The 13,565-nt window shown below is 44.5% G+C and overlaps 1 long non-coding RNA gene across 1 annotated transcript in view; it reads right to left on the bottom strand.

Annotated features, from left to right (window-relative positions):
- LOC146895107 (uncharacterized) overlaps positions 1–12,901 on the bottom strand; it is a 37,383-nt gene extending 24,482 nt beyond the window's left edge. The window contains exon 1 of the long non-coding RNA XR_015000725.2: positions 12,707–12,901. This is a non-coding gene — a long non-coding RNA (uncharacterized LOC146895107). The remainder of the gene's footprint in view (positions 1–12,706) is intronic.
- Positions 12,902–13,565: the final 664 nt, after the last annotated feature.

The following is a 13,565-nucleotide window of genomic DNA, read 5'->3' on the forward strand; positions in this document are numbered from 1 at the left end:
GTGTGTGTGTGTGTGTGTGTGTGTGTGTGTGTGGAGTATGTATCACATGAAAACTGGGAAATCTTCTAAGTTATTTCTTTCCACAACACAGATTGTCTGGTCCTTTCCACCAACTGGAGAAGCATACATGTTGCAGGAACATCTTCAGGGTGGTTTATGCCCTTGACAGGTCAATCGGAGGGGAGCTGAAACCGAAGAAGTCATATGCCACCGTGCCAGCGGAAATGAAAATTATACCGCTCACACTATCGAGAGCATCTCCAAAGGGACTATTTAGCAGCATTAGAAGTCTCTGAGCAGATGCCTCTGAACTTAAAACACACTTAATTCCCCAGGATTGCCCTGTAATTAATTTACTCAGATAGACTCAGGGAGGAGAGCACAGGCCGGAGCATCATGTTGCTCAGCGATTTGGAAGCTTGAGGGAACACTAAGATAAATAATTTGATTTTTTAAAAAAAAGCTAAATAATTTCTGCTCTAACAGAACCAGCCCACAAAAAGGAAATCACTTTCCCATCTTATAGTGTCATCTCCTTTAAGGGGTGGGGGTGGGGGAGTCTAGCTGCAGCGACAGAAAGGATTTCATGTAGCCAAGATCAAAAGAATCTCCGTCATGTTTGGATGCCGCTTGTGTCCCTGCTAACTTGCTGGCCTGTAAACATTGCTCTGAACGTGGGAAGCTCCCTTCACTGTGCCGGCTACACACCCTCGGTGTACAGCCCCCAACAGCCGCACATGCCCCTGTTAGCACAGCTTGTGTTTCACGAGGCACAGCCAAGTCCTTGTGACTACTGACAGCTGTATTTTTCTAGCATTCAGGAATGCAATTTCAAAAGTGCTCAGATTTTTTAAGGGTTTTGTGCAAACCTGAGGTTGAAAGTATTGTGATCCCAGGGGAGTGGGCTGCTACACCAATGGAAGTATTAAATATTATGGCCGATAGTGGTGGTGGTTGATGCTTTTTCTGGAAACGTGGTTTGGGGTTCACTTGGACCCGTGGTTTGGGGTTCACTTGGACCATAGGGAAGTATTAAATATTATGGCCGATAGTGGTGGTGGTTGATGCTTTTTCTGGAAATGTGGTTTAGGGTTCACTTGGATCATAGTTTTAAGCTGCCTTCCTCTTGGACTTAGACAAAGGCCTTGACTTTTTTTAGTCCTTAATAAGTAATTAAGTAATTATTTTACTTATTAAATGAAAATGATAGGCCTGCAAAATGCCTTAGTAAGCGCTCCGCTGCCAAAACTGACAACCTGAGCTTGATCCCCAGAACCCACATGATAGAGGAGAACTGAACCCCACAGGCTGCCTGCCCTCTGACCTCTGCACACATGCCATGGCACACATATATCCTGACAAATAAGTAAGTAACTAAATAAAGTGTAAAAATAATGATAATGCTATCAAGTAGTTGTTGAGTCATGAAGTAATGGGTATAGAACTCACCTAAAACAGGTCCGGTCCTCACTCAGTAGGGACAGTTTTTATCATAACGGTTTTACTTTCGCTCTACACCCTCTTCCATTTTTTATTCTACTCCTTTGGGAGACCTTAGTTTGTGCCCCACATGATGCTTGGCATATTTCCATAATATCTCATTACCTTACCCTACCCTTCTGAGTAGGTTTCATTATCAGTTTTATAAGATGTGGACACAGACGGTGGGAGGGGCAGGGATCTAGCCAGGCAGAGTTGACACTTGCCATATCTGCAGTAAATCTGCATTCCAAGTTTATCACCAAGCTAAGCACTGGGAGAAAAGATTGAGAAGACAGCATCCCACCACCACCACCAGTCTCCTAAAATTCTGCGTCCGTTTGGGGGTGAGGAGAGAAACAAGCAGTGAATGAGCCATTGCATGACAGGTTCCACCCTCACAAGTGTGAAGAGGTGTTAGAGACGTGTAAGTAGCAAGCAGTGGATTGTGGGGGAACCTGGGAAGGAAGTCACAAGGGGTTTTCGGTCTGGATCTGGAAAAATGAATGAGATCTTGATAGATAAATCAAGGTGGTCCAGGTAGTGGGAACTTCCCGTGCAAAGGTGTAAAGTCTCGGAGTATTTGAAGGATGATGAAGAAGCCAGTGCTCAGTCTCCCTACTGCAGTACATACTGCATGTGCACTTTGGGGCTGATTATCCATACTTTGTTCTTCCCTGTGTCTATCACGACAAACACAGGATGCCTCTTGGAATCAAGAAAAGCAGACTCATGTCTAGCACAAGGATCTGAGGTCCATCACCAGTATCTATGTAAAAAGACAGTCATGGGGCACATGATCTACTTCCAGTGCTGGAGAGCTGGAGAGAGACAGGAGGATCATTGGGGCTCACTGGCCAGCTAGCCTAGCCTAATTGGTGACACCCAGGCCAGTGAGAGGTGCTGTCTCAAAAACCAAGGTGAATGACTCCTGAAAACAACACCTGAGGTTGCCTTCTGGTTGCTACCACACACACATACACACACACACACACACACACACACACACACACACACACACTTATGTCCTTGCAGACACACATATCTTTGGACACATCTGTACTTGCATAATGAATATTGGGGACAGTTTGATAGGAAGATTAATTTCTAGAGTTCTACAGAACAAGTAGGCTACTATAACCCACAACAACTTATTAAATATTTTATAAAGAACTAGGAAGGAGGCACTGATAGGCTGCAAACACAAAGAACTGGTGCCTCAAGACATTTAAGGGGCTTAAATGATGGCCAGGTACGACCACAGCATATTGTTGGCATGGATGGAAGTGCCAGCCTCTAAGCCAGTCACTAAGAAGGATGAGGCAGGGACGTTCCGAGTTCAAGGCCAGGCTTGGTAATTTTGTGAGACTCTGTCTCAAAACAAAAGGTGAGAAGTAGGACTAGGCATGCAGCACATGGTGGAGCATCTGTCTGTTGTATACAGGGCTCTGCATTTGGTCCTCCACACTGCCAAACCAACAAACAGAACAGCAGTGACCCAAAAGCAATCAATAAGATGTTGTGATGTAATTAGCAATTCCGCATCTAGGACTGGAGAGCTGCTTCAGTGGTTAAGAGCACTGACTGCTCTTCCAGAGGCCTGGGTTTGATTCCTAGCTCCCACATGGTGCCTTCCAACCATCTGTAACTCCAGTTGCAGGGGATCTGACACCCTCTGCTGACCTCCACAGACACTTCATGCACATGGTGCACAGATACACATATAAGCAAAACACTTTTACATGTAAAATAATTAAAACAAATTAAATAATCTCCTTTTGCTTTCTATGCATGCCAGTGCCAAAGTTTTTACTCAGAATCTGTGGTTAGTTGGACGTGATTCCATGGCCATGTTTTCTGTACTTTCCATTATAATTGCAAAATAAGTCCCTTAAGATGATTTAAGAAATGGGTACATACAAGCACACCACACAATGCCTGATCAGTAGATGGTGGCTATTGGTGCTGTCTGTGCTTACGCTAGAGCTCCCTCAGTCACCTGAGTACTGATGGGTACATTTCTAAGGACACCTCCAGATGCTACTGCTGGTGTCATAATAGCAAGGCAATGTTTCCCAGCATGCTCTCCGTGTTTCTAACATGCTTCCACGAATGCCTTATCTACTGGTCTACAGACCGTGATTTGGCTAGCGAGGGTCTCAAGCGTCATAGAGGGACCCATCTTTAAAAGACCTCCAGTAAGAACTTGGCTTCTTTTCATTCCTTTACTCTTCATACAATAATTGGTCTCCAACAAACTGTACTCATTTGTCTTTTTCTGAACATCCCCATTACTACTATGGAATGTTCCACCCAATTATCCACCCTCCTTGTGGTCCACGTGTCTCTCCACAGTTCTTACCCTTCTAGCTTGTTTCTAATCGTCCGCTAGCTGTTAACTATACTATATTTGAGTAATTATCTCAATGTGTGGTGGTTATAAGTCTCAGAAGGAAAAGGGGGTGTTGGGAATGAGAGTTGCACCCGTTTCCTAGGTTGTCATAACAAATTGCAACAGGCTTAAACCACTGAAGACAATACAAGTTCATGCCTTCCAGAATGCCCACTAAGCCTGTTTCAAGCCTGGTTCCTAGTCCCTGAAAGTTGCTGGCAACCTTGGACATCCCTTGGTTATGGATCCATCATTCTAATCCCTGCCTCTAGCGTCGTATGCCCATTCTCACATTGTCTGTGTCTGTGTCTTTTTCTTTTCTCTTTTTGGGAAATCAGTTACCCATAAGAAAATAAGGATGTCAGTCATTGAGGTAGAAGTCCTCTTTATTCCAGTGTGATCCCATCTTAACTTTATCTTAACTGTATCTGGCAAGGGCATTTGAGGGGGATACTGTTGAAAGCATTACATCCACCATAGAATTACTGATACATGGTAACTATAAGAGCTAGGCCAAGCCAGTCAGTGATGGCGCAAACCTTTAATCCCAGCACTCAGGAGGCAGAGGCAGGTCGCCAAAGCAGATCTACCTAGTCTTGTAGCTGATATATTTTTTAGCCTTTATATGGATAGAAGTGTTGGTATTGACTGATATTTAATTTCTTTGGAAGACAGGATCTTGCTAGTTAGCCTGGACTGGCATTGAATTTGTGATCCTCTTTGCTTCTACCTCCCAAGTGCTCAATTGCAGGTGTGTGCCACCACAGATTGTACTGTGCTAGCCACTGAAGCACGTTTGCAGAGACCCCATGTTAGAACAATCATCTAACCAAGCCCTTGCAAGGCCTCTTGGTACCAGTTCACCTCAACTTCTTGATCTGGGAAAAGGTTTCCTTTCAATGCTTCTTAGCTCTTCAATCACCACAATCCTTTGACCAAAACTTAATTTTCAGGTATTAGCTTGTGTTTCGAGCACACATATTTAAATATTTATATGGCTGTGACTGTAAGCACACATTTTTTAAATTTTATTTTTATTCTGTGTGCATGATTTTTTTTTTTTGCCTATACGTATCATATGTCTATCACAGACATGCCTGTTGCCCATGGAGTTCAGAAGAAGACATCAGACCCCAAAGAACTGGAGTTTCAGAGTTGTGAGCCACCATGTGGGTATTGGGAACTGAACCCAAGTCCTCTGAAAAAAAAATACTTCTAAGCACTGAATCATCTCTCCAGACCCTATGAGTACACATCTTGAAGTTGAGGAGGCCTGGATTCACAACCTGACTCTAATATTTATTAACAGCAAGTCGATAGCAGGGCACGATGCTACAGGCCTAGAATCCCAGTGTATGGCGGGGACAGGGTGGGGGCAGACTGAGGCAGAAGGATCAGAAGTTTAGGGCCGGTCTGGGCTACAGAATGAAACCCTGTCTTAAAAGTGTTCATTTTTTTTTCTGTCAGAATCACATTTCTTGTCTGTACATTGAAATAATAAAAATGGCAGATAACCACTCCATGGGTGTTACCATGGTAAACTAAGATAAAGTGTAAGGGCGAGGCCTGGCACAGGTACTTGAGATTGACACTCCCTGGAAAGAGATGTACTGTATACTGAGTTTCCAATCCGAGCTTGATACACTTACCAAACCGCACTTCCCATTGGCTGGCTGCCCCTCATCTAGGATGGGAGCATCTGTAGAGATGAGAGCAGCCTTCCTTCCTAGATGGTGCTGGCTTTGATAAATCATCCCCGCCTGTGGCACTCTTCAAATTAGCAGATGAAGTGGCATCTTTCGGCAACCGAACAACATTTATAAATTAAATTTATCGATACACATGGTCTTGGTTATTATTTTAATCTTCCTCTCTCGGTGTTCGGAAAGAAAATATAAGTCTTTTGTTTACCTCTGTTTGCTAAGGCTTTGATAGATCGCACGCTTTTGGTATTCTATCAGTGGCAAAAGTCTAATTGCCGTATTGTAATCTGATTTATTTCTTTCCTTACTTTCTTTGCATCTGCAGCTCAGCAAATGAGTCTCTGAAGAGGGATATGTTATGATACAGTGTCAGTGAAATTAATCCTGATCAATTTTAAAGTTCACGTTTTTATTTGATGGCTTTCAGGGGAAACACTAAACTGGGGTTGACTTGGTCTCTTCTTTTGTTGGTTAAATATTGTTGTTTGAAAGCAGAGGAGCGCAGTGACGAGCAGGCTCCCCCTGTGCTTCCTAACACTGTTTCGTTTTGGAAGAAAAGCCACAGGGTCCCCCGGCCTGTGGAGAACTTGAGGCTCATTGGCCAAAAAGACCACAGGTGGCTGGTTCTGCCCGGCTAGTGCCTGGCCTCTTCCTATCAAAAACAAGAGAACTCCTGGGAGCTCTTGAGATCCTCCCTCCCATCTTTCCAGGGCCTTGCGGTGTTTTGCTTTTTTCTTTCTCAAAACAACTGTTGTCTCACGTCAGCGTGGTATTTCATACATAGCGCACCATGTGAGTCTCGGAACGACGCAGGATGGTAACCCAGGTAGGATTTTCTTCCCTTCACCGGCAAGACACCGGTGGACAGAGCGGAGAACTATTTAGCTCAGTTCACACAGCGAACAGGTTCTGGGTACAAATTTCAGAGAGAGAGCTATGTGTTTCTCATTGGAAAAATGAAAGACAAGCTTGCACCCAGGTAGAGCGGTGTTGGAACGCACTCTGCTAAATATGGAACATAATTTAAAAAATGAAATCCGGGTAATATGCAGTGCTTACTTTTAGTGCAGATATTTAGACTCCTTTCTATAATTTCTCAAGTTCAAAAACAAAACGGCATGGGGTTTTTACAGTTGATTGCAAAAGATACATGGTCTAAGAAAGAAATGTCTGTGTTCTCCCACAGTGGAATCTTGCCTGGGTTCCTACACTCTACATTAAAAAATATTTTTATGTGTGACTTTGATAGTATTTATAAAGATTTTAATTCTTATAGGTATTAATCATATATTTCTTGACTTTGTCTCTAACATCTGCTTTCTTCTTTAGTTATTCACGCAAAAATAAATCTGGGGTAAAAATAACGAAGAAGTAAGGTCGTTTCCAGAAAAATCTTTAACATGGCATAAGTAAGTATACATGCACATATGTGTGGTCATTTGGTGTTTCAAAAGTACCCTAAGCCATTCCTGTTTGGCTAAAGTTTATCCCATGGAAACCCGAAGTTAACTCCGAGGGAATGTATCATGGAGCTTCATTGGCCTCTGGAGAAGATGGTTTCTGCTGTGACCCATATTTGATGCATATGATATAAATTCCATGTATCTACTTTCAGATTCAAGGGTGTACAGACGTTCTTGCATGCTCATGATGAGGGTGCCCTAATTGTTTAGAACGCCCCTTCCCTGCGGATCTCCCTTCAACGTGACTATCCAAATCAGATCTTGGGGGCTTGAGGGGGCTGGCCTAACTTTAAATCACAGGCTCCTTGGTCGGCTCATTGTTCTCAGAACAAACGGATTTTATTTTTTGCCTCCTTTTTTTTTTATCGTTAATGTCAAGCAAACATTTATTTCAGGTGCAAAGCCTCGGGATACGTTAGAGAAAACAGTGGCTAGGCTGTTCTACCGCTTACTGCCCACTAAGTGGGTGGGAAAAGGGTGCTGTGACCCTCTTACCCTTCCCACCATTCTCCCTAACAGCTTTGGCCTTCGGGTCAGCTCAATTTCCCCTCCACTGAGTGGCCATTACTGTGCCTGCCCGGTGATAAATGCTTTTTGTGAGAGACTGCATTGCCGCCAGCCAGCACTAGGGAAGTCTGCCACCCGGGCCAGTCAGCCAGACTAACGTGCTGGCTCGCCATGGGCTCGTTACCTAGCAACGTGCCTGCTCTCACCAAAATGAATAGACCGACAAACAAAAATGAAAAGGAACGAAAAGGAGTCAAAGTACAAGGGGCGAGGAGGTTAATATTCTTCTATCAAATAACTTCGTTTTAGAGAATTGCATTTTAACCTTCTTTTCCCCCAAAGCCTGTGGGGAACATGTATTGGAAATTAAATTAGGCCACATTTGTATTTTTGAGAAATGTTTTCTTTTATGTAAAATTTTCTTTCTTTTTCTAAGCAAAATTTCCTAACTTTCTCTGGAAGCGGAAGGAGCAAACTCTGGAGAGGATTGTAACAAGGTGTCCAAGGATCGTGTGTTTCTGCTGCCTGCTGAGTGGCTTTGGTCAGCTAACGGTGTCACTGTTGTTCTGGGACCCCAGGAATAATAAAGGAGAGCAGAAGTGACTTGTTAGACACGGCCAGAGGGTGGGACATACTGTTGAACGCTCAGTTTCCTCAAACCTGAACACAGTCAACTCTTAGTCTACAACTAGAGAGTTTCTTACAGATTAGAAAACACTGTGCTCAGTTTAATATGTCTTCAGCTTTGAGGTTAGAATTGTTCCCAAATATCAGTCACTGGTGTGTGTGTGTGTGTGTGTGTGTGTGTGTGCGTGTGAGTGTGTGTGTGTGTGTGTGCGCGCACATGTGTGTGAGTAAATGTGAGTGTATGCACTGTGAGCACGTATGTGCGTGTGTGTGTGAATTTTTAGTATCTTGTATGCATAATGCCCTTAATTATAATATTGCCATTTTTAGATTAAAAATAAATATATAAGTAATCCTAGCCCTCATAGTGAAGGATCTCTGTGAGTTCAAGGCCAATCTGGTCTAAATAGCTAGTTCCAGGCCAGCCAGAAATACACAGGGAGACCCTTTTGCAAAAAACAAAACAAAACAAACAAACAACCAAAAAACAAAGGAGATTTTTACTCAATAAAGTCGTTTGATGACTGTTTCTTTTTCATGTCTACCCATCTTAATCCTTCCTATCTCCTCTTTACAGAGAGATAATTGTGCACACACAAATATACAATGTTTCATAATCTCTCAAATGCCCTCCCGGCATCTTGCCAGTCACTGGCCTTGTTCAGGACAACACTTGCATCTAGAGGATCAGGTCAGCCTCACACCCATCTCCCTCTCCAGATCTCCCTATACTCTCTTCACTGCCAGTTGACTTCAGTGGTATCTCAAGTCCTGCGTAAAATCCTCATATGACTCCTGTTGGGTCTTACAGCTGCTCCCCGCTACACACACACACACACACACACACACACACACGCACAAGCACACGCACACACACACACACACACACACACACACACACACCACCTCTCTCCTATCTTGGGTCTCCTAGATCCTCTGGAATGCCACGCTTCTCAGCACCTTCCTTGGGGCCCATGCTGCTCCTGTGCAGACAGTGTACTTGCTGGGTCCACTTGGCTCCAGAAAATTTCCCATAGCTTTTAGGTTCGTGTTTTCTGCGCCCAGGCAAAACCAGCCATTCCAATTGTCCCATCTGGAGCAAGTCCTTTACCTTCCCTCTTCTAACCTACAAGATGAGGTTAATAGCACCTACTACTGAGCTGCCAGGAGGCTAACAAGTTACCAACCCAGAAGTGCTTGTCACAGCCCAGTGTTGTCACCAGCTCCCAACAAACATTGTCACCTCTCCAGGACAGCACCCGCGACACAGTCACAGTTCACCTGCTTGTCTCCCCTGAGAGGACAAGATTCAGGGAGCCTGCTTTAATTAACTCACCTCCCCTTGTTAGAGGTACTCAGGAAGGCTTTGCTATAGAGAGGGAGGGAGGAAGAGAGGGAAGGAGGGAGGGAGGGAGGAAGAATGAAGGAAGGTTAGTTAGTTTCCAGGCCTTTGTGGGTTAATGAGAGATTTTGCTACCTTGATACTTTGGCATACTTTCTCTTCAGCAAACCTTTGCCCACCTCTTATTTCACCCCCTAGACTCTCCTCTGAGGTTTTATTTTTAGGATGCCCACCGACAGAAGTGGCTTTTCTTCCATCTCCTATGCCTATTGGAAAACATCATAAAACTCCATTTTATTACATAGGCTGAACTTGAACACTTAAATCCCAGAGCCTCCTGAAAAACCCCTGTAAAGTGATGGTGCTGTTTTTTGTTTCATGGCTGTTTGAGATAGTCTCACTGTAGATTGCCTGTAAACTTTACAGGGTTCGACTTTGAAGCCAGCTCGCTGACTACGTGCCCTTCTCGAGCGGAGCCAGTTTCATACTTTAAAAAGGAAAAAATATGCTTATTTATCCATCACCTACAAAAACTCAAGTCGAGCACAAATCATTATTTTTAGAGGAGTCACAAATGTGCAGCCTGATGGTGGAATAAAATTCCAGGGACCCAGGAGCCACAGACTCCACACCACGATGATGGGCATGTAACGTTAAAAAGAGGCGAGTTGAGAAGAAAGCAGAAGAGAGTGTGGGTGTTGTTCCGGAACCCCCAACAGAAGATGGAACTTTTTGTTAAACTAAAAAGCCTGAGAAATCGTTTTTTTTTTTCTTTAAAAAAGGTGACTGATCCAGTTCCTAGCACTGACATGGCAGCTCACAGCTCTCTGTAATGCCAATTCTAGGGGATCCGATGCCCTCGTCTGTAGGTGCCAGGTATGCACAAGCTCACATGTAGGCAAACATTTATACACATAAAATAAAAATTAAACCTTTTTTTAAAAACCAATACAGTAGAGCTGAAAAAAATTTCCATTACCTAGAACTCCTGTTTTAGTTCGGGTTTCTTTTGCTGTGAAGAGACACCATGACTACGGAAACTCTTAGAAAGGAAGACATTTATGGGGGTGGCTCACTTACAGTGCAGAGAGCTTTAGTCCTTGAGCATCATGGCCAGACATGGCGATGCACAGGCAGATATGGTGCTGGAGAAGAAGCTGAGAGTCCCACATCTTGCAGGCAACAGGAAGTGGTCTAAGTGTCACACCGAGTGTGGCTTGAGCATATATGAGACCTCAAAATCCACCTCCACAGTGACACACTCCCTTCCACAAAGCCACATCCACTCCAACAAAGCCACTCCTCCTAAAAGTGCCGCTCTCTTTGGGACTATTTTCTTTCAAACAGCCACAGCTGCCAGGGCACATGTCCCGACTCACATGCCTGCTATGATATGAAGACAAGCAAGTCTGCTACCCATGCACATACAATAACACACTGTACCTAGAACTGGAAAACCATAGGAAATGAAAAACTGCTAGTTTATAGCTTTACTATCCTATATTTTTTATCACTAGGGCGTGTTCTACCTGTTTTTGAAGAGCTTCCTAGGAATGTTCCAGGCTCTGTGGGTGACAGCCTTACACACCTTGGGCTCATGACATCTTTGGATGACCTCAAGAGCTTTGAAGCGCCCCCGTGGTGTGTGGAAGCACACTCTGATGTTTGCATAATGAAAACACCTAGCAGTGTGTCCCGTGATTAACCTCACACTGTGCACAAGGTCACTGTATGTAACTTGAGATTTGAACCCATGCTCTTCAGCCTTCCAACAAGGTCACTGTATGTAACTTGAGATTTGAACCCATGCTCTTCAGCCTTCCAACAAGGTCACTGTATGTAACTTGAGATTTGAACCCGTGCTCTTCAGTCTTCCATCTTGGACCTTTAACAACTACTCTACATCTGCCCACAGAGCAGTTATTTGGTCACAGGATGGCACTGGAAATAACATCAGTCTTAGATCCACACAGATGGAATTTGAATCCCAGGAATCATTCCATGGGCTTACGCGCATATGGGCCTAGGGTAGCAATGCCCAAGGTGGGGCTGCCCATCACCTTTGAGCAGTTTATATCACTTATTGTTCCCAACCATCCATGTCTTCATCCACCAAATGGATGAAATAATCTGAACTCTTGAGCATTTTTATCACAAATGAAGGTCTCCATACACATTTTATCTCCTGTTTCCTATTACCTTGCCATTGCTTTATCTATAGAAAGAAGCTGTGGTTCAGATCAATGCTAGGCTTCCTGAACGTCCTTGTGTTAAAGGTTCGGTCCCTAGGGTGGTGCTATTGAGAGATGATGGGGCCCAGTGGGGGGCTTCTTTGAAAAGAATTGTGGAACCCCAGCCCACCATCATTCTTTTCTCTATTTTGCTTACTCACTAGGTGAGTAAGTTTGCTCTCCAGGCACATCCCCAAGATGCGCTGCCTACCCAGAACGGGGCCAGCTGGCCATGGGCTTGAAGCACCAATGACTGTGGATCAAAATAAGCCTCTTCTGTTTATGAGCAGATTATCTCAGGTGTGCCACAGAAAGCAGACGACCACAGTGACCGAGGCCACTGTGTTACTGTTGGCCTGGATCCAGGCAAGGTATTTCCAGGCTCTTGGCCTATTATTCAAGAAGCTGAAGCAAAAGTTTGCACATTTGCTACGTAGCAGCAGAACTTTATTCAAAGCAAAGGAGTAGTGCAGATTAGAAAGGAATACCCTGTCAGAACTGACAGAGGGGCTCATGAGTAAGCATCCTTAGCAGCCCAGGTTACTCTCTGAGGCTCGTTTTGTATAGACTCTGAAGAAAGAACAGATTAGTTACTAAGTGCCGTGGTTTGGGTGGTTCTCTATTTTGATTGATAGATTGGGTCATATAATTATTTTTCTATTGTGCATGCCCCTTCCCTAGGGAATCTGATTTTAATCACATGTGCACCTATGTACGGGTAGGTATCAGATGGGGATTTTCTCTAAAGGTTCATCTGAAGACACAGTTTTGCCTTGCTGTGCATGCACCCCAAACCAGTTCCCAGGTGACTCTAGCGTGTGCCAAGATGACAAACACAAGCAGCACCGTGAGTATGTTTATGGTGCCTGAAGGTAAGGACATTACTGTTAGAGAAAGGGTGTGCATCTACCCCAAGCCAAGTGACGTTCAAGGTTGCTGGGTCATTCCCTATACTCACTTACCTCGACTGGCCTGTCACTCAGAGGCTAACTCTGCACAGGTCTGCTGTCCCCAATGCTGATAGACGAGAAGCAGCTGCAGCTGACCGAGTTCTGAACACACAGCATAGTTAGTGCTCTGTGAAGTGTTTGTCTCCCTCTGTGCTGGCTAGTGACACAAGCTAGAGTCATGAAGAAAGAGAGATCCTCAACTGAGAGGATCTCTCACAACTCCACACCCCTGCAACAGATTTGCCTATGGGCAAGCCTTGAGGGTATTTTATAGTTAATGATTGATGTGAGAGGGCCATGCTCACTGTGGGCAGGGCCTCCCAGGGCTGGTCATCCTGAGTGCTGTAAGTAAACAGGCTGAGCAAGCCAGTCAGCCGCCCTCCTTCATGGCCTCTGCTCTAGTTCCTGCCTCCAGGTTCCTGTCTTGAGTTTCTGCCCTGATTTCCCTCAGTGATGGGGTGAGACCTGAAAGTGTAAGATGAAATAATCCCCCCACAAGAGGCTTTCGGTCGTGGTGTTTTATCACATAACAGTAACCCCAACTAAGACCCTCTTCCATCTCTTCCTCCCTTCCCTCTTGTTCTCAGTCACAGATGTCTAGACAGTGAGTGGTGCAGGAGAATTGTCTGTATTCTGTCAATCATGTATTTTAATAAAATACTGATTGGCCAGGCAGGAAGTAGAGGCGGGTCAACCAGGCAGGAAGTAGAGGCAGGGCAATGAGAATAGGAGAAAGCTAGAGAGGAGGAAGCTCCCTCCGCCACTCCTGTGCAGACCACCGAAGAGGCAGCATGTAACTTGCCCAGCTGAGAAAGGTACTGAGCCATGTGGCTAATGTAGATAAGGATAATGGGGTAACATAAGTTATAAG

The sequence above is a fragment of the Myodes glareolus genome, chromosome 3 (genome assembly GCF_982192425.1).
Source record: "Myodes glareolus chromosome 3, mMyoGla1.1, whole genome shotgun sequence".
NCBI lineage: Eukaryota > Metazoa > Chordata > Mammalia > Rodentia > Cricetidae > Myodes > Myodes glareolus.